The following is a 23,229-nucleotide window of genomic DNA, read 5'->3' as shown; positions in this document are numbered from 1 at the left end:
GCAGCCGCACTGAGTGAAAGAAGAAAGGCAGAAGGACTGCTTCAGACCTGAGGAAGGACCTGGAGTCTAAGCGGGCTGGCCGCAGGATGGCGGAGAAACAAAAGTGTGACCTAGGCAAGGAGCTCGAGTCTCTAAAGTCTGAGCGGGACGCTACGTTGGACTCTACTGGTTTCTCAGATGAAGCTGGAGGAAAAGCTTACAAGCCCAAGACAGACGTTTGGGTCACTGAAGCAGTCCAAGGAAAAGGTGGCGATAGAGATAAAGTGATAAAGGGGGATAAAGATGAAGGGGAGGCTGCACTGGAACATGTTTTACCAGAGCCCGCTGTCTATGCAGACTATCTCTTAAGTTATCTTCAAAACCCTGCTGTTCTCACAGAAGAATAAAAAGCGGATATGACACAAATTGAAGCCATGCTGATTAAAGAATTTATAGGTCAGTAGCTGATTCTTATAGTCGGCTGTCTAGATACCAGTGAAGAAGGAGGCAGGAAACGCCTTCTTGCTGTCCTACAAGAGATGCTTGTGATACCTAATACACCAACTTCCCTTATAACGTGTCTAGTGGAATTATTGCTCCGTATTGTTAAAGATGATGACCGGAGAATTCAGATTGTGGCAGAAATAGTCTCTGAGCTGCGAAAGCCAATTGTTAGCATGGATATACCAGCGGATGCCGCGAAATCAAGGAAATTACAGTTAAAGATTGCAGATTTAAGAGTGCAGCTTAACGAAGCCAAACAAGCCTTGGAGGACTCCATAGTTTTACAAGATTTCAGTCTTGCATCTGAATTAAAGGAGATAGTGAGGTACCATTCCTCAGGCCCAGATGGTCTGGTAATTACCCCAAAAAGAAAATGCCTAAATTGGAAGGTAAGAAAAAAAAAAGGGGGAGGGAAGGGCCGACGTCAGACATTGGCGACGAAGATGCTGGTGCACGGGAATGGTGCACGGGCCGCTCCACAGGACAATGTTTCGCTGGGGAGAGGGATATGTGACAGAGTCACTGACTCAGTAGGCTGTGACAGTGAATGGAGAGATGCTGCAGCCAGATCACTGAGTGTTAATCTCCTCAGACAGAGAAAGCACAGCTGCAGCCTAATTAAACATGGGCTGAACTATCAGTGAAACAAGTGCTTTAAAAAGCAGGAAGTTGCTCACACAAGGTGAGCTTGTTTTTCCACAGGAAGGTGGAGAGAACTCTCCCGGCTTGGAAGCCGTAGCAGCTGTTGCTGTTCTGGTCCCCCAGTGCTGCGAGGAGCTAGGCTGCTGGGACCAGCTGGGACCCCAACCCAGGATAAAGATACAGATTGCTGCGAGGCTGGACACAGCCTGCTCCCTGGAACCGTGTTCCTGTTTGCTGTTGGAGCTGCAAAACAGATAAGACTTTATTCTTATTATGCTTATTGGTTATCGTTTGTGTAGCATGTTTTGGGCATGACCAGATTAGCTGGCTGTCCTGTTAGTAAGGGCTCGAGAAGTGAGTTAGTGTCCCTAACGGGACTAGGCTTTAATTTGCAAGAAAGTAGTTTCTTAAAGGGACAGTGCACCCGTACTTATTTTGGTTGTGGCTAATAAACCACTGGTGTTTAAAGTTTCCCATCGTGTCAAGCGTCTTACTGACCCCGCCGCGAGGCCGTCCTGCCACAATATGTAAAATTATATGAAGGAAGTTTAGGATTATAAACATAAATGGGGGGTGAAATCCACTATAGGTTAAACAATCTCGGTGATAATATTTGTTTAAAAACTTATTTATTTATAAAAATCATTATTTGCTTGTAAAAAGGGTGCTGTTACAATTTTGGAAGGGAAAAAAGTTGTGGGGGAAAAAAAGGTTAATGGAATGTATCTCCACATGAAAATCCGAATTGACAGTATAATACAATCTCCTTAAAAGGCTGTTGGAGAATTTAAAGGGGCAATTCAATAAACTGGTTTGCACCCTGCGTTGCTCTGTGCCAGATACAAGTTTGATGTTGAATAGGGTGGAAAAAATGGGTGCCAGATACTTCGTGATGTACAAGGATCAGGGGTTACAGAGCAATGCATGATGGAAGGGCACGTCTATTGGACACATTTATGCAAACTCTATTTGCAAGCGGCATCATGATCAATTACAGCACAAATGTTCAGTTTATACAATTCATTGTTAAAAAAGAGTTCAAACAATTGGTTTCAACATCCTATCACTGAGATCTCTAAAGGAGTGTCTGCCCCGAGGGATTAAAATACTGCTGCACTGACTCTATTCTAGTGAACCTATATATGTTGAACTGAATCTCTAGAGACAAAAAAGGACTCGCCAATAGCAGAGAGGAAAGAAACAGGGGAAATGAACAAGAGAGACATGATTAGCAGTGATTATACAGTTGCTATAAAAATGGTAATATCTCTATTTCCATGTTGAGGCCCCTGGGGGAGAGGGTCCGCAACCTGTGTATCCAAAAAGATTCTCTCTTCATGAGTTACTGGTTGCGATCCCCCCCCCGCCAGTGGCCCGGGACATGTTCAATGGCCATGTATGTCAGACCAGTGGTGTCCCCCTGGTGTTTCTCCGCAAAGTGTTTTGATAGACTATGTGTGATGAGGGATCTTTTTATACTGCTTAGATGTTCAATAATTCTGACTCTTACAGGTCTTTCAGTCTTCCCTACATACTGCAGTTTACACGGACACTCCAGGAGGTACACCAGATGGTCAGACCTGCATGTCAAACAGGATTCTATTTTGAAATTTTCCCCTGTGTTGTTAGAGACAAATTCAGTTTTATTGTTCGATTTGAATTGACATGCCCTAAATGTTTTACATTAATGGAATCCTTTATTTTGTTGTAACCAGTGTTGGGATTTGGTTTTCTTTTTCAGAATGCTAGGTGCTAATTTTGTTTTCAAGTTACAGGCCTTTCTGAATATGATGTTAGGATGTTCGCGTATTTCACTCCCCAGTACAGGGTCATTTTTAAGGATGTCCCAGTGTTTGGTGATGATCTTTCTAATTTCCTCTGCTTCCCCATTATAGTTGGTGAGGAACGCAAAGTCAAATTTATTCTTTGCAACCTTGTTTTTTGGTCTCGGTTTAAGGAGATCCTCCCTTTTCAGTTCATCTGTCTTTAATAGAGCCTCATCTAGCTTGTCCTCTCTATAATCTTTTTCTATAAATCTATCCTTAAGTTTCTTTGATTGTGATAAAAATGTGTCTCTCTCACTGCAATTGTGTTTGATCCTAGTAAATTGGCTGGATGGAACTCCATCCATCCACCTAGGCAGATGGCAACTCGTCCGTAGAATATAGTTATTTTTGTCTATCTCCTTGAAAAAGGTTCTAGTTTTTATTTTTTCATTCTCAATATATATCTCCAGGTCTAGATAGTTTACTTGCTTGTCACTGAAATTACTGGTGAACTTTAAATTAAGGTCATCGCTGTCTAGTCCTGACAAAAAATTATTCAGCTTAGTTGCTCCCCCACCCCATATAAGGAACACATTGTCGATGAAACGACGCCATAGGACCAGGCCCTCCCCAAGCTCACCATTAGGCCAGATGTTATCCTCCTCCCAAGATGCCATGAAGAGGTTGGCGTAGCTTGGGGCGAACCTGGTCCCCATCGCCGTTCCCCACTTTTGTAGATAATGATCCTCATTGTACCAAAAAAAGTTATGCTGTAGGATGAACATGATGGCATCAATGATAAAATCAGCTTGTACTTCTACCAGATCATTGTCTTTCACCAAAAATCTTTTTATTGCTCTGCAACCCTTTACGTGGTCTATAGATGTGTACAATGACACAACGTCACATGTTGCCATTATATAATTGTGCTCCCATCTGACTCCGCTTAGTATGTTCAACAAATCTGTGGTGTCCCTAAGGTACGCCTTCTGTTGTATGACGTATTTCTGCAGGAATACATCTATGTACAATGACAAATTGGCTGTTAGTGAGTCAATACCCGAGACAATAGGTCTGCCTCGGGGATTGACCTCACTTTTATGAATTTTTGGTAGATGGTAAAATACCGGTACTTTCGATTTGTCACTGTACAGAAACTTGTATTCTCCCTCGTCAAGTATCTCCAAATCTCTCCCTTTCTCCAATAAAGATCACAGCTCGTCTGTGTATTCCTTTATGGGGTTTTTTCTTAATTTTAAATAAGTTTCTTCATCGCCTAACAATCTGAGAGATTCCTTATTATAGTCTTCCCTGTCCATCAGGACGGTCCCCCCACCCTTATCTGCCTGCTTTATTACCAGCGCATCATTGTCCATCAGTTCCTTCAATGCTAGTTTTTCCTGTTTCGTAAGGTTTTCTTTTAATTTATTTTTCTGTGTCAAGAGGTTTTCAAAATCTGTATTGATCATTTGAAAAAATGTTTCTAAGGGATTCCCCTTTGCAAAATGTGGATTGAAAGAGGATTTCGGTTTCAATCCTGTGTGTATCATTTTAATTTCTTGTGCTTCTGCTTGTGGAATACCTGTTTCTATCCTAGGTTGTTGATTTCTACCTATGTAAAACCTTTTGAGAGTCAGTTTCCGAAGGAATCTGTTAGCATCTATGAATAGATCGAAGCTGCTGTGGTGCCTTGCTGGTGCAAATGAAAGCCCCTTTGATATGACACTTTTTTGTGAATCTGTCAGTGCAATTTTGCTTAAATTAAAAATGCTACATGTGGCATTACCCTTTAATGTGCCCTTCTCTTTCCTCCTCGATCTTCCCTCCCCCCCTCTTTCCTCTGACTGTCGACTTCTTTTTAACTTCCCCTTGGAATCTTTGTCCTGTGTTTTGTATTGTCGATTCACTTTGCCCTCCAAATTGGAAGACATCTCTACCCCTAAAAAAGCATCCGATCCACTATCCTCTCTTTGTCGTGGTGGGCTCTGCACCCTGCTTATCTCCCTCCTATCTTGGCTGCTTTCTGGGGATCGGTGAAGTTTACGTTGCCTCTCTTTCTCCCTTTTGGCTCGTTTGTCTGTATTGATAGGAGTATAATTGGCTCTACTTCTATCAACAGAGCTCAAGCTTGTTGAGGGTTTGGCGATATCCATATGTGGTTCACGACGTCCTCCTCTAATGACCATTTCTTCTTTCTTAGTTCTATCTCTAGAAATACTTTTCTCCTTGTTAGGCAACTCACTTCTATGAATATTTTTTCCCCAGTGGCCACGACTATTTTTACCTCTATAGTTACTTCTTCCTTGCTCCCATTCTCTTCTACCTCTTCTGTTCTTATTCCACGTTCTCTGTTCTCCCTTTATGTAGTCTTCCTCCTCTCGCTTGAATTTGCCTAACTTGGCTGTTTCCACTTCTTTTTCTAATGAATCTATTTTCTTTTGCAGCAATTTATCCGTCACTTTAAACTCTTGTGTGTCTTCCAGGGGGGTAAGTCTCTCTTGAATCTCTAGTATTTCCTCATCTAATTTTTTGAGATGGCTTTTTTGTTGACTAATAATCAAGTCTATTATTTATTTATAAAATATTTTACCAGGAAGTAATACATTGAGAGTTACCTCTCGTTTTCAAGTATGTCCTGGGCACAGAGTAAAACAAATAGTACATGGTTACAAGTACAGTTACATACATGAACAGGGTATACCTTATATACAAGACATTGCATGCACAGTTAAAGAAAATGTATATTATGAGCATATGAAACAGTTACAGACCAGGTTAAAATGTGAGACAGCCTTAGATTTGAAAGAACTTAAACTGGTGGTGGATGTGAGAATCTCTGGTAGGTTGTTCCAGTTTTGGGGTGCATGGAAGGAGAAGAAGGAACGTCCGGATACTTTGTTGAGCCTTGGGACCATGAATAGTCTTTTGGAGTCTGATCTCAGGTGATAAGTGCTGCAGGTGGTAGGGGTGAGGAGCTTGTTCAGGTAGCTGGGTAGCTTGCCCATGAAGAATTTAAAGGCAAGACAGGAAAGGTGAACTTTGCGCCTAGACTCTAGTGTTGACCAATCTAGTTCTTTGAGCCTTTCGCAGTGATGTGTGTTGTAGTTGCATTGGAGAACAAAACGACAAATTGAATTATAGAGGGTGTCAAGTTTGCTAAGGTGGGTTTGAGGAGCCGAGCCATATACTATGTCTCCATAGTCAATAATTGGCATTAGCATCTGCTGTGCGATACGCTTTCTGAAAAGGAAAATTAGGAGGATTTGTTCCTGAAAAGTACCCCTAGTTTGGCATAGGTCTTGGTTGTCAGGGTATCAATGTGCATCCCGAATGTTAAGTGGGAGTCAAACCATAAGCCCAGGTATTTAAAACTAGTGACAGGTGTTAGGGTGGTGTTAGCGTTGGTTCGAATCAGGAGCTCAGTCACTGGAAGCTTTACAAATTTAGTCTTGGTCCCAAACACCATTGTTACAGTCTTGTCAGTGTTTAAAAACGTGAAAGAACTCTTATCTAGTATTTCATTTCAATTTATCAGAAATTCACTGTCTTCTAAGTCAAAAGATGGGCTTATAGAAATTCTTAACCCCCTAGGTATCCGTATACATTTATTATATTCTTCTAGGAACGTGACATCCAGCCACTTTCTTGTGTCCCTTATAAAGAGTTTTTCTAATTTTGCAAATTCTATTTCCCCTATGTTGCCCGTATCCTTGTCTAACTCTATATCTTCCTCTTGTATGTTATTGAAATTGACATTCCTAGACAATCTCTTGGAGAAAACATTTCCACTTTTAGTGGCCATTTTTCTAGTAGTAAGCAGCCCCAATCACCAGAAACCAAGATATGTGCTGTGTTACAGTGAAGAAAAGGCGCTAACTCTACTAGTGATCACTAACAGTGAATAGTGAATAAATCAAAATCTAATGATACAAAAAACATACTATAGTGCACATGTGATAAATGACGTGAATAAATGAATCAAAACCCCCCTGAGCAGGGGCGCCCTTTCTTCACTGTAACACAGTGTATAGAGAAACCCCTCATTAAGGCCTTCTGGAGTCAAGGTGGACAGTGTAAAAATCCACCTTGATTCTTTTTGTAGGAGTTTATTATTCCAGTCTCCCCCTCTGTTTGTGGATGTAACCCTGTCGATACCTTAAAATACTAGTGATTTCACATTCCCCTGATGGTACTCTCTCACGTGTCTTTATACTGGAGTGTCTGCACAGTTTTTAATAGAGCCAATATGCTCTAAGATGCGGCGGCGGAATTCCCTGCCTGTTTTTCCCACATATTGTGCATCACAGCAGCATGTGATAAGATAGACGATTTTCGTTGATTTGCAGTTAAAGAAACCCCGTGTGGTGTATTCTTTGCCATGACTTGTATATGTTTTGCTAGTTTTATATACTGGCACGCTTTGCATGAACCACATTTGTACGTTCCTTGTGGTTTGGGTGGAAGCCATGTGTGTGGAGAGATGTTCTTAGATTTTGCAAAATGGCTGTGAACATCTCTCCACACACATGGCTTCCACCCAAACCACAAGGAACGTACAAATGTGGTTCATGCAAAGCGTGCCAGTATATAAAAACTAGCAAAACATATACAAGTCATGGCAAGTCATGGCAAAGAATACACCACACGGGGTTTCTTTAACTGCAAATCAACGAAAATCTTAGAGCATAGGCTATTAAAAATGGTGCAGACACTCCAGTATCAATACTCGTGAGAGAGTAATATCAGGGGAATGTGAAATCACTAGTATTTCAAGGTATCGACAGGGTTACAGGTATAGCCCAGGTTACCCCATTCTTGTAATACTATCTTACATCTGCCGTTCTAGATTAGGCCAGCCTTTGCCATTATGATATCGTACCTAATAAAAACATCTTTAGGTATCTGTCTCTAGGGTATTAACCCTCTATAGCATTATCTGTGTCTTTGTATTACAAACCACTATACAGTATCTTACCCAATACTGACGTATTTCCCCCATCAGAGACCTTTTTCATAGGAACCACTAGAAATAGGAGTTACATCTTTAATTCATCATTTTTTGTTGCAAACATGAGTTTAAAACTTTCAGTCTGGATTTCCTTTCTGAAAGTTTTCCCCCATTTCTAGAGGGAACGTCATTAGCCACACTTACTGTAGTACCATTCATTTGTGCAAGATCATCTGCACTATACTTACCTCCCTGTATAACTGGGTCAATATCAGTATCACACTACAAAGCATGTAAACATTTCTTAAACTGATAAATCTTCCTAGTAGGGACATGTACTAAGTAACATGCAGTGCAGACAATAAATTACACATGAAAGAAGTGTCCACTTTGTTTATTTCTTTATTGATCTTCTGCACATACGAATGAGTTCAGAATCTCTTGTTTGGCAATCCATCGCTCCCAACTTCACTTCAGAGGGAGCGTCACTAACTTGTGAGCCTATTATAGGCTGACACTTTTAGCCAATCGGAAGGAATACTTACGTTCCTTCAACTCCCTCCTCTCGGGGGGGGGGGGCGCGTCATCAACACGAGCTTTATGATTGGCTCCTAGTAGTAACCAATCAGAGGAGACCAACAATCCGTTGCTACGGCAACACAAACCAATAAAAACATACCAAAGTCACTTGGAACCCGCCCCCGATGAAGCCAGTTACTGTGAAACGTACGTAGGGTACGTCTGACGTCACCATTACGTGACGTCGGCTCATCGGTGAGGTGTGTGTTACAAGTTTGTCTGAGTGCTTCGGAGACTGCGTTCATGGGCAACAACATCACTCAGACCCTAGGGTAGTCTCCTATATCTCTATATCTGCTAAGGACTGTTTAGATGCAGCTTTGTGATGCCTAAAACGTCTATAGCTGTTTCATTTCAGCCATCACTAAACACAAGCCTGCGTCTAAACTGCCTATACCCCATTGTTACCAGGGGTTTCTCTACAATTGCTATACGCTACAGACTAATTATATGCAGCATTTTGTAAATGCTTACGGTGCTTATGGCTGCTTCATTCCAGCCATTATCATGTGCAGCCTTGCGTTACACTTAACAGTCTGCATCTAGTTGCCTATATTCCACTGCCACCAGGGCTTTGGAGATATATTGTCATTATATTTTTTGACACAGAGACCACCCAGATTCTAGGGTTTATTAAGGTTTAAGAGGAACATATATATAAAAAACCCTCATTAAACACCCTACCACACCTCCGTCTTTTAATATTTTTTGGTTTGTTCTATGTATGTGGTTTCCCCAAACACTTTATTTTTAATCAGTTTATAATAAAAGTATAAGTTTTAATTAGGGTGTACTCTCCTTAGTGCCACACAATAGGGATTCTTTCTTTCCACTTGTCATTATCCCATTCCCTGTGAGCACCCCCCTTCAATCCACTGTTTGGTATTCCTTTCTCTCCTTGTGCTTGAGCAGAGTCACCTCTGCAATCTTCATTTGCTTGCAGATCCCCCTGTTTGCTACTTGTATCAAACGGGCAATGGATGGAAGGGAAGTAAACATAATTATGCCTCTTTTAAAAGCATTAGTAAGACCACACCTTGAATATGGAGTACAATTTTGGGCACCAATCCTAAGAAAAGACATTATGGAACTAGAGAGAGTGCAGAGAAGAGCCACCAAATTAATAAAGGGGATGGACATTCTAACTTATGAGGAGAGGCTAGCTAAATTAGATTTATTTACATTAATAAAGAGGCGTCTAAAAGGGGATATGATAACTATATACAAATATATTCAGGGACAATATAAGGAACTTTCAAAAGAACTATTCATCCCACGGGCAGTACAAAGGACTCGGGGCCATCCCTTAAGGTTGGAGGAAAGGAAATTTCACCAGCAACAAAGGAAAGGGTTCTTTACAGTAAGGGCAGTTAAAATGTGGAATTCATTACCCATGGAGACTGTGATGGCAGATACAATAGATTTGTTCAAAGGTTGGACATTTTTTTAGATGGGAAAGGTATACAGGGATATAACAAATAAGTATACATGGGAAGGATGTTGATCCAAGGATTAATCCGATTGCCAATTCTTAGAGTCAGGAAGGAATTAATTTTTCCCCTTAATGGGGTTTTTTGTTTGCCTTCCTCTGGATCAATAAGTAAGTATAGATATAGGATAAAGTATCTGTTGTCTAAATTTAGCATAGGTTGAACTTGATGGACGTACGTCTTTTTTCAACCTCATCTACTATGTGACTATGTATGTAACTATGTAATTATGCGTCATATACTGTATCTGAAACTTTCATACATACGACGCACATTTTATGAAGGTTAGTACTATAGTACTTTTAGCAATAGTAGTACGTACATAGGCCCCAACATGTTTTTCTGGATTGGTTCTTTACATAATGTCATCTTTAGTAAAACTCTGTATGGATCTGTGACGGACTGGCCTTCTATGGATGGTCAAGGAAGACGAACATTGCACCAGCTTCCTAAGAGGCCACGATTGTAACAAACCACATGGTACACTTTTGTATTTCAACAAAGCAAGCAAATTGTCTAAATTTAGCATAGGTCGAACTTGATGGACGTACGTCTTTTTTCAACCTCATCTACTATGTAACTATGTAACTATGTAAGCAAACAGAAGACCTACGCTAAGCAAAATAATAAAGTCCATAAACATCACAACATGGTGGCATTACCTGCTGCTCTTCAACTGAGCTTCTATAGCTTTGCCCTTCCAGGGACTCAGCAGCATGCTTCGTTTCAGGAAGGAAACAGAGAGATGAGCCTGTCTGGCTCCTATAAAAGCAGGTGGCATTCCATTTTTCTGACTAACCTTTACTTAAGCAGTGTTTAGAGGAGAATATGGTACTCTTTGACAAAGCGCCTCCACGGCGGGAAACGCGTCAAAGTATTTTTAATGTGTGTCCTTATTTTTGGCTAATATGCCCAATAAATAGTTTATTTTAACTTTTTTTTTTCCTCCAGCTCTTACCTTTATTCACTGTGCTCTACTCTCCACCAATTCTATGTTTGTATACTTACCGGTATCGAAGCATGCTTCCAGTGTCCAGGCATACAGCTGCCTACTGCATTGTGAGTATACCCTCTGCAGCAGCGTTTTGGTCCTTCTTCGCCAATGTGGTCACGGCACTCCACTCATCAGCAGCGGTACAGCAGGTGGAGACACAAGCACCCGGTAAGAGGGGATCTGTTTTTTCAGGACTCATCCCACGAGGGCATGGATCATCTTGTCGTTCCCAGCGTTCAGTTATCTCCAAAGGGAGTTCAGGTGAGGTGGTTGTCACATTACTTCACACACATAATAGGCTTATTGAATGGGCTATCATTGCCTTAGTTTTGTCTATTCCGGATATTACTTATGATTATATTTCACCAGTTTTTTTCTATTATGATGGTTATATGGACATTCCAAGATACATCAAGTGTTTGCAGCACCAATTAGGGTTTATCCCATTTTTCCCACGATTGTAACAAACCACATGGTACACTTTCTGTATTTCAAAAAAGCAAGCAAACAAACAGAAGACTTACGCTAATCAAAATAATAAAGTCCATAAACATGACAACAGGGTGGCATTACCTGCTTCTCTTCAGCTGAGCTTCTTTAGCTTAGCCCCTACGGGGACTTAGCAGCATGCCTCCTTGCAGGCAGGAAACAGAGAGATGAGCCTGTCTGGCTCCTATAAAAGCAGGGTGGGATTCCATACTGATCTTCAGTTGAGACCCTCCAGGAACTGAACAGCCTGCCTCCTTCCAGACTGAGCTTCTACAATATCTCTGAGATCCTCCAGGGACTAAGAAGCTTGCCTTCTTGTAGACTGGCTCAGAGTGAGAATATAATGCTCGCTATAGTACTTTCTTGTCTAATTTTTAGTAATTATCTGATAGCAGTTGGCTCCTTGCAGCCTCTGTATTGTAAGCAGAGCCCATACATTGGATGGAGCTCCCTTTTTCTAGTTACTCAACTGGTTTAACCATTCCTCTGCCTTATTCTCTTTTAGGCTTGTGCACTCTGTCATATTCTCCCCGCCCCCGATCAGAGTGTAGCCCCAGGCACACTCGCAAGAGGACACATCCTTTCTATACTTAGGAGAATGTCTGTTCACACAAAATCTACTTGCTCCATGCTAATCCTGGAAGATAAACATTGAAGGGACAAAAACTGATGGACACTGGTGTAAGAACGGTCATCAGAGAGAGATACAGACTTTGTCCCACATGTTTCTACGAAGACCCCTCGAGATTGAGTGATCCTTGCCAAAGGGCTCCTCCGGCAGTTGCATAACTTTTCCAAGTCACTGGAGGCATGGCAAATTTCTTCCTTGCATCTCCTGTGCGTTAGAATATCTTCCTTGCAACTCATGTAGTTCATTTTTCTTTCTGTTCTATTTTAGCATGTGGGTAACCTCGCTCAAGCCCCTAGGTATAGGTTGCGTGCTGCCAGGGAATGAGTAGAATAAATCTAACTGGGTGTGCTTAGAAGACAGAGAACACTTGAAAGGTCCCAAATGATGGCGCACTACAGACCTGAATTGTATTATATCAAGGTCTAAATGTACGACTAAATGTAAACAGTTAAAATAATTATATTAATACACACAATGTTAAAAAGTGAATAAATCCTAAATCACCGAAATAGGAAGTATATGATCCCCTAGGTGAAGGTTATATATATTTATATATGGTGGTGACCTATTGAACAGTGTTCAAAGATAAATTATAGGTGTTCCTCCTGTAAACCTACTCTACGTATCTCCCTCTAATGAATATATCATGGGGTAGGGCCCGCAATACATCATCCGTGTATACAGGTCATTTGAGCCAATTATTGCTTATATACAGTATTATGCTTCTGGCACCTTTAATCATAGGTAATGCCTACATTGGTTTAATGCAGAGGATCTAAATATCCACCACATATAATAGCTACTAAGAAAGATGTCTTAAAGTATCTAGTATTTTCATGCATATGGCAGCCTTATTTCTTATTTCTTATATATTTGGTCGTTGTAGACCTAAAGGATGAACTGCGCATGTGCGGTAGATTCCGTATTTTTCAGTCTAACATAGTGGTAAGATTGAATATTTATGAATATAAGTCCTATCCCCTGGAGGAAAATAGTAGGGGAATGATATTGATATATCTCTGTGTACCCCTGAAGTAATAGACGACAAGGTGGCACCAAATGCTACAGCATTCACTATCTGAAGCATCTATTAAATTAAAGTTGTATATATCATATTAAGGACCTCCTGCCCTACCTCTCGCTGTACTACCCTGACGCACTAGCTAACACTGTCTCTGATCCTTATATGGCTCGATCGCACTGCCGCAACACGGTTCTATGGGACTCGGTTCCCACATATAACAGATACTGCTGTGACACACGGTATTAAAGATCACCCAACAGTATAGCACTGGTACGCAATGTGTATATATGTTTCAAACACACGGAACAAGCAGTAACTTCCGCGATCTCGCAGCACCTAACAGCTGATTTCGCTGATAACAGTATACGGGAACATGACATACCTAACCCCTGAGACTTAACACAGAGGCTTGCTATCAAACTCTGCCTTGTGTGTTTTTTGTCTATCACTGAACCGGGGAGTAAACATCTGCATCTGGTATTAATTACGTGTTTATATATAACAAAATATTAAAAATCATAGAACAAGTTAATAGATATATACACGAACAAACATCTTGATAAGAGTCTGTATGCGGATGACAAGAGAGTTTAAATATAGGTAATACTACATTTGACTATGGCAGCCTCTAACTGCAGCATGTATGGGGTATATACGCTATAAATACCTACCGTATATTCAAAGGTATCCCTCTCTTTACTTCAGGGGTACACAGAGATATATCAATATCATTCCCCTACTATTTTCCTCCAGGGGATAGGACTTATATTCATAAATATTCAATCTTACCACTATGTTAGACTGAAAAATACGGAATCTACCGCACATGCGCAGTTCATCCTTTAGGTCTACAACGACCAAATATATAAGAAATAAGGCTGCCATATGCATGAAAATACTAGATACTTTAGGACATCTTTCTTAGTATCTATTATATGTGGTGGATATTTAGATCCTCTGCATTAAACCAATGTAGGCATTACCTATGATTAAAGGTGCCAGAAGCATAATATATAAGCAATAACTGGCTCAAATGACCTGTATACACGGATGATGTATTGCGGGCCCTACCCCATGATACATTCATTAGAGGGAGATACGTAGAGTAGGTTTACAGGAGGAACACCTATAATTTATCTTTGAACACTGTTCAATAGGTCACCACCATATATACATACAGTAGCGGCAGCTTTTATTTAATGTAATGCCGGCGGCATGCCGGGATCTACTCCGGCTGCCTCCAGTCAAGACCGCGCCACCGCGTTTCGTCCACGCACCCTCCCTCCACTTCGCGTGCATTTTACCCCCCCTTCCCGACCCCGAACCCGGCTCCTGCTCTGCCCCTCTGCTTCCCCGAACCCCGCGCTTACATTACTTTAATCGCCAGGGGTGTCGGGGAAGCCCGGGGAAGCCGGGGAAGCCGGGCGCGCACGTGACTGTGACGTCACAGTGTGCCACAACGCGCTGCGTCTCCACGCTTCCCGCACGCATCCTGCCGCTGGCATTACATCAAATAAAAGCTGCCGCTACTGTATATACAACCTTCACCTAGGGGATCATATACTTCCTATTTCGGTGATTTAGGATTTATTCACTTTTTAACATTGTGTGTATTAAAAAAATTATTTTAACTGTTTACATTTAGTCGTACATTTAGACCTTGATATAATACAATTCAGGTCTGTAGTGTGCCATCATTTGGGACCTTTCAAGTGTTCTCTGTCTACTAAGCACACCCAGTTAGATGTGTTCTATTTTAGCTGTATAATTTTCTGGAACAGGTTTTGCTTCATATCAGAAACTTGACAATCCTTCTGTGCTAATGTTGCATTGAGGCTCTTCTGCTCACTGCCTTTTATTAGACACCGATCCTGTGGAGTGGTTGCATTATCTTTATTACCAGATGTCATCTTACTTATCTTTTCTTCTACGGTTTTCAGTTGCCAGTTAAGCTCCCATACCTCTAGCCTATGCAGCCATTTTAGAAAATTTTTCAGGAATCATTACATGCATGTCTTGCAAACCCTCCACTTGATGGAACTGCGCTTCTATGACAGCCTCATGTACCATTACTGTACATCAATGCGGTTCTCTTCTTTTTTTTTCTTTCCCATAGTTCAAAGGTAACAATCTTCAGGAACTTTCTATCTATATTCAGACTTTTTCCACATATGTGGCAAACATAGCTAGTAATCATACCCACCATCGCAGAATTTACTTCCAGAACCAGTACCTCTTGTATGTCACCATTTTTTAGCAGTTTTGCTTATGACACACACACACACACACACACACACACACACACACACACACACACACACACACACACACACACACACACACACACACACACACACACACACACACACACACACACACACACACACACACACACACACACACACACACACACACACACACACACCAGGATTTACTTCCAGAGTCAAGACCTCTCTTAGATCACCATGTGTAGCAGGCTCACTCTCCTTTCACAGACACTGGGGCAGAATTTAATTCCAGAATCAGAACCTCTCTTAAGTCACTGTATGTTACATACCTCCCCTCTCATATTGTAGCCCCAAGCACACTCTCAAGAGGACACATCCTTCCTTGGGAGAATGTCTAGTGTTCATTGCCTTACAGCGTTTGTTGCTTTATCCAGTGCAGTAATACTTGTTTTTCTGCTTGGATTTATTGCTCTTTATTCTGGTTTCCTTCATATGTGTTTCTTCTCCATACCTCCAGAGGCACGGCATGCAACTTCAAACACCATATGCGATGGACTGGCCTTAGGGACGGTCAAGGAAGACGAACACTGCACCAGCTTCTTAAGAGCTGTATTGTTTATTTGCAATGATTGTGATAAAACCATCCTGTGGTTGACTTATTGTGTTTCAACAAACCAAATACACAGCAGACGTACGCAAAGCAAAACCATAAAGTCAATGAATATAAAAACACTGTGGCTTTCCCTGTTTCTCTTTAGCTGAGCTTATATACATACAATAGATGTGCCACTCCAGGAACTCAGCAGCCTGCCTCCATGCAGGTTGAAAAACAGAGAGATGAGTCTGTCAGGATCCTGTGCAAACAGGGTGGCATTGCCTGCTAGCTGAACTTCGATAGCGGAGCCCCTGCAGCAACAAATCAGCATGCCTCCATGCAGGAAGGGTCAGAGAGAGAGAGAGAGAGTATGATCCCCGCTATAGTACTTTCTTAGTATGTGTAGCAGAGTATACCTCCTGGCCTCTGGGGGCACTTATGTAACTCACTATCATTTCTATTAAGTGAGTGCAGTGACCATATTGGAAGAGGCATACTGGCAGAACTACATATCTGAACTATGACCCAGGATAGAGTCAGTGCTTGCTGAGCGAGGAAGCAAGCAGGCTGCCCTGGGAGCCAGTAAGGTCTCCGAGGGATAGGACAGTATTCCCTTAGGCCAAAGACAGGCCCATCCATTATAGCTTCTGTGTTATAGGGTGGCCAGTAGTAAGGGACATCTCCAATAGTAAGACTTTGGTGGCAACGCCACGCAGGAGGGACCCATGCGGAGACCTCCTTTTATCTTTAGGAACCACGTGCACTTTGGCCGGGTGTGAGGAGTGAAGGGAGTGTTGTCTGAGGCCCTGCACCATGGACAAGGCATCTGTGTGGCGGTGAAAATGTTAACCAGGTCAATAATAAAGGTATTATGCCCGGCTGGTTAACCCTACAGTAGAGGCAACGCTTATTCTAACATTTGCCTTAAACTAGCCGGGTTACATTCAGGGTATGTGCTGGGTATGTTCTGGGCTAGTTTGAGGCACGTTTAAGGCATTTCTGCATTGACTAACGACCCATAGGATTAACACAGCAGGGATCCCTGGCATTCCAATTCAGTTTGAATGGGACTGCCAGGGACCCCCGCTGTTAATCTGATAGGCCATTAATCAATGCAAAAATGCTGGGGCTAGTTTAAGGAAATGTATTCAGAATGTACCTGGGTGTACCTGGGTCTTTTGGGGAATTGACACTGGTTTTTGTTAGAATAATCGCTGCCTCTACTGTAAATCGTTTTGGGACAGGAGGGGTTAAAATGTATTACCAACATAAAACCATGTTTTCCCCTACACTACCTTTATTATCCCTGTTTTGCAGCTTAGTAGCTAGCTGCAGTTAAATGAATGAATGAGAATTGTGTTAACTGTATTTGCGACACAAGGGGGAGCTTCAAGCGCTGTGCCACGCGCTAAATTGAAGAACTGTGTCTGCGAGTAAGTAGCTCTATTAAAGTTAGGTATCAGTTTCCAGACCACAGACGTTGAAACCGCAAAGTCAATTGAATGTGGTCTGCGTTTTAGCTGAAGTGCCTTCTTGATACATAGTATCCTGCCATCTCGTTATCACTTGAGCTGAATTGGTGGCGCGCATCTGCGGTTACCGATCAAAGCCAGGACGGATACATTGTATGCCGGCTTGTAACCCAGACCGATTATAGAAACAACAGAGAAAGGTAGCGCTAACCAACAAAGTGCAATATGATATATAATATATAAGACCCTATGTGAAAGTAATAAAACCCACAAAGGGGGCTGCCTAGGAAACAAAAAACTGACCCCCTGGTCAGAACTATAGCATGGGAAGAGAGGAGTATCCAGAGGCGCCTATACAGCTAATACAAGCAAAAAGGATATATGAAAGCCAAGCCTGTTGGCTGATAGAAGGTTGCTCCTCACGGTGTGCTTTAAAGAAAAGAAAAAGCACAACACATAGCGTAATACCGTAAAGTTAAGACAAACAACACTTAAGACAACATGTAATCAGCTGAAAACTGGACAGGTGAAATTACACAGTAAAACAATTTAATAACAATTAATAATATTCAATATTATACATAAACATGTAATAATAGGACAATAAAAATAGATTGAAGTGCTCCGCAGCACCGATGGTGACAGTAGTAATGCCTACTCACCAGATGGAATAGGTAAGCAGGCAGTGGATAATTTAGAGAGTATCCCCTCTCGTTTCTGTATGCTGGTTACTGCTGGCTGGCGTCTACATCCACACGTGTGTATTGGACTACACGCAGGGTCTCCCGCAGCATGCTGGGAATGGACGCCAAGTTGGTTTTGAACGGCAACAGCTGATTCAGCACGCCATCAGCTCCAGAAGGCTAGGTGGTTTGTATATATATATATATATATATATATATATATATATATATATATATATATACCCCTGAGGAAGAAAGCAGAGAGCTTTCGAAACGCGTAGGGTGGCGATTCCTGTACTCTGCAGCTTAACCCTTGGTGATTTCCCCCACGCATTGTCGAATCTGCATTGGATGCAAACCACCTAGCCTGCTGGAGCTGATGGCGTGCTGAATCAGCTGTTGCCGTTCGAAACCAACTTGGCGTCCATTTATCCCTGTTCTGGAAATGTGCCTCTAATCCAGCAGTGTGGTGGTTAACTGCTGGTAGACAATTAACCAACACTACCTGGCTGATTAGGTTTGTTAGAAAAGCCTGCCTTTGAGACAGGAAGTGAGATTTCCTGAGTCTCACAAATTGTGGGACTGACCATAGGAACAGACGTCTTGAGCCTACCAGAAGAGGCTGCCAGCAAGACACAGGGAAAAGAACCTCTAAACCTGAATGCTGAAATAGCCTGAGGAAAAGTCATCAACACAGGAACAGAGAAGACTTTTCCTCCAACTACAAGAAACAGATAAGACTTTCCTTTATAAGACTTTTTGTATATCTGCACATATCAAGATATATGTTTGGGGCTGGGAGACATGCTAATCTAAAGGGAGTTGTGGACTGCATAGGTTTCACTAGAAATACTCTCAAGTGGAACAGAAGCTTTGTTTGACCCCTTATTTGCATATGTTTGGATGATTTTCTTAAGAAACAGGTGCAATAAAAGCCTTATTTAATTTCACCTTAAAAAAGTCTCCATTGCATACCTCTGCACACGTCCTCCTACATATGGTGTCAGAAGTGGGATTGAGGTGGCCCTTGAAGTTAAAAGGGGTCCCGGAGATTGCCTGTGAATTTTTTTTTGTGCTTTTTTCCTACAAACAGCCTGAGCAACATAAACAAAGATCTCATACAGCAGAGACCAGAGTTAAAGGGGTACACAACCAGGCAAGAAATCTACACTGCACTGAAACCCACAAAACCACAGATGGACTCTTTCCCCCGATTCCAAGAGGAGAGAGAGAGACTGTGCTGAAGCAGGTAAACCTTATTTGCCTATCACAATAAAGTGTTATATGGTCATTGAAATAGGGGTTTTGCCTTCCAGCCGTAGTCAGGGTTCAAGAAGTAAGGTAGCCCTTAAAAGGGATAGGCGTTTGTTGTTTTCAAATGTTTCGCTGAAGCAGTGAATACAGATGGTGACCCACAAGCGGTACTGACTCTGCAAGTAAAGGCTGCCACACCGCATAGGACTACCAGCTGTGAATGGAGTATATGAAGAAAAGTGTGAAAATTGATGCAAGACTGTGCTGAATTTTCAGTAAACAAGTGCTGAGGGTAAAAATTGCCCTACTGGGGAAAAAGGAATTGCAGAGCTGTGTAAAAGGTATACCAAAGCCAATTGCTGAGTGCTGAGTCGCCCTGCCGGGAGTGAAAGAAATATTCCACTGCAAATAATATTTTATTTTTTCTGCAAGTAAAGTCTGTCTATGTATCTTGGGTGTAAAAAAGGCACCCAAAGTGTGAAGAGTGAATGCCATAATACCCAAAGTTGAGACTGAAAATTACTGAACTCCAGCAGAAAACCACATTATTTGGCTGAAGCGGAGGGATTGTTCCTAGCAAGTAAATGGTGTAAAGCAAACAGAAGTTTTTACCTAGCAACTGCACATCCAGTATACCTAATGAGGAGAATGCATGCACAGTACTGCTGATATTGTAAAACTTACCCAAGGAAAGAAAAAGAAAAAAAAATCTACAGAGATGCCTGTGAGAGCTACGACCTCTACAAGCAAAATATGCCCACCTGTAGGACTACCACAATTGGGGGTTCTAGCAAATACAGTTGCAACAGCTGCAATAGCACCTCCTGAGGTCAGGAAGAAAATTAAACCTGATAGCCCCAAAACGGAGGACAAGATGCAGCGATCCTGTAATGAACCCTACCCCACGGAAGAGTGGCCCTTCCAGTCCAATAAAGAGGAAGACATCTCTTACGGGGAACCCGAACCGAGTCACACCCACAAAACACCCCAAGAATGGTGGGGGTGCCTGTACTCGGCACGAACCGAAAAGACCGCTCTCTGTGATGACGAATATGATCGACAGGAGAAAGAGCGGGAGCAGCAGATTACCAAATATTTCTGTCAGCTAACGCAACTGCAAGAAAAGTCTGGTGTATACAATGAAGCCACTGAAGTATCAAATAAAGAAGGAGACCCCAGTATTCCTGATGGGACAGAGTCATCCAAAACAAAATGGCGGAAAAATAAAAAGAAAAGCGGTTCTTCACTTACCGTAGAAGGAACAGACACGTCCGCAGATCCGGAGGAGAAAAAGGGGGACTGAGTTGCCCTGCAGCCTAGAAAAAATGGAGAATTCTTCCCGCGGATAACCGAATATCCAGAGGGCCCAAGGCAGAAGTTGTGTACCCCAAAGAAGTGTATGTCCGGTGCCAACAGTGAGGAACCCTCAACCAACCATCCCAGGGAAGTGGAGCCGGAACCAGTGAGTGTCGATCCTTTGACCAGCCCTGAAGATGCCCTGAAAAATGCCAGGCATGACTGTGATATGCCCCGTGAACAATTGAAACAAAAGAAAGATGGTTACATAGAGCTACAGAAAAATAACGTGAAGCTACACAAAGATGTGCTCACAATTTACTCTTTGGCCAGGACAGAATAGGACGATCTCAAGACTGAGCTACATGCTGGAAACACTACAAAAGCCACCATGGTGGAAAATCAGAGCCAATCTGATAAAATGATGGCTAAGCTGAAGCGGAAGTATGAGGAGGCACTGAAGGAGATGACAGTCTTTCAGCAAGACGTTCACACTCTTCGCGTAGAGCTGAATGCCTCACAACAGGAGGTCAACAGTGTCCGGACAAAGGTGGACATATCTCAGAAAGAGGTTCATATACTCTGCAGAGCACTGGATGCCTCACATCATGAGACCAACAGCTGCCGCACAGAACTGGAAGTCTCCAGAAAGGAACTTCACAGTCTCCCTGAGGAGCTGGACATTTCAAAGAAAACTATCCTCCATCATAACTTAGATCTCAAACTCTCTCAGAAGGAGCTTCAGAACCTAAACCTGGAGATGGAAGTCTACGCCAGGAGACAGCCCACCTCCAAGCAGATGTGCAAAAATGGAAGGTGGACTGCAAGGAGGCCCTGAATAGTACAGAGACTGAAAAAGGAGAAAATTTAAGATTAAAAAGACATAAAAAGAGAAAGGGGTACCCCCCTTGTGATGCTTGCCAGGAGAAGACTATGCCTTGGTATAAATCATCATTATCTTCATTCCAATAGACAGTTTATGAGACACAGGAATCCAAATGTCCAATTGTAATCCTTAAACACAACCCATGCACACACCACTAGCTTATAATAGGTATATCTTATGTGGTGATCTGGGTGGTAAATGATGGACTGATCACATAAATGAAGTAACAAATTGTGAGTTACTCACTGCTGACCTTGTGGGATTTCCTGGTCCTGTCGTCGTGCTCCTACCCAGGAGTATCTGCAAGCAAAGTGGAAAGAACTGAAGGCTACCCTGAGCATCACCAAAGCATAGCTAGAGGCCAAGCTTAGAACCCAGGTGACTCTGCACAAAGGGAGCACAAGAAGGTCCAGAAACTGAGACAAGTAACTGTGGCCCGAGCAAAGAAATTCACAGTGCTTCGCAATATAATGAAAATGTGGAAGCAAGCTCAGAGAAAGCAAAGTGTGCGAATAAATTCCCTGAGAAGAGACTTGGAAGACGCACTCAAAAAACAGGGATCTCTCGCGGATGAGATTACAGTTCTACAAGGACAAGTATTGACCCTGACCAAGCGTCAGTATCCCACAGCCACAAAAACCCATGAAGACAAGGGTACAGTGAGAGCTGGGAATACCGCTTGTCTGAAAAATAAGGTTGCAAAATTTGAACCACCTAAACAAGCACTAGTAAAACCTTCAGCCACCCAACAGGCAACAAAAAAAGGTACACGTGCTGAATCAAAACCAGAAGAATCCTTAGCTGATGAAGCTGAAAAGATGGGACATTCTCTGGAAGTGGATGTGGAATTGCAACTCAATCCCAAAGAAGCTGAACTAGCAACTCCATTGAGTGGAAAAAGTGCAGAGAGACAGCTTCAAGAGCGGAAAACTCAAAGGGCTGTTTTAAATGCTCTGCAACTGTTGCCATACAGTCTGCCTACAATAAAACGAGCACCCGACACGAGGGAAATCTCATGACCGCGCACGCAGTAAAAAGACTATACTTGGAAAAAGTCCTCCTCGAGCGACTGAAGAGTGCTGATCTCAAGCACCTTCGGGAGGAGACACGAAAAAACTGGAGAAAGGGCTCCAATCCCAGCGGGACTGAGGGTTCTCTTCCTCCATCCACTCTCATTCAAGTCACAGATATATCTCGAATGAGAGTGGAAGGATGGGCTTTGGCCGTGGCAAGCCCGAGCTTCCCACAAACAGGGGAGGTATGTAACTGGGGATTTATTCCTGTTCTTGAAATGTGCCTCTAATCCAGCAGTGTGGTGGTTAACTGCTGGTAGTCAATTAACCAACACCACCTGGCTGATTAGGTTTGTTAGAAAAGCCTGCCCTTGAAACAGGAAGTGAGATTTCCTGAGTCTCACAAATTGTGGGACTGACCATAGGAACAGACGTCTTGAGCCTACCAGAAGAGGCTGCCAGCAAGACACAGGGGAAAGCACCTCTAAACTTGAATGCTGATATAGCCTGAGGAAAAGGCAGCAACACAGGAACAGAGAAGACTTTCCCTCCAACTACTTTTTGTATATCTGCACAGATCAAGATATATGTTTGGGGCTGGGAGACATGCTAATCTAAAGGGAGTTGTGGACTGCATATGTTTCACTAGAAATACTCCCAAGTGGAACAGAAGCTTTGTTTGACCCCTTTTTTGCATATGTTTCGATGATTTTCTTATGTTAAAGAAACAGGCGCAATAAAAGCCTTATTTAATTT

Source organism: Ascaphus truei, chromosome 3 (genome assembly GCF_040206685.1).
Source record: "Ascaphus truei isolate aAscTru1 chromosome 3, aAscTru1.hap1, whole genome shotgun sequence".
Taxonomy (NCBI): domain Eukaryota; kingdom Metazoa; phylum Chordata; class Amphibia; order Anura; family Ascaphidae; genus Ascaphus; species Ascaphus truei.
This window is presented reverse-complemented; position numbering follows the sequence as displayed.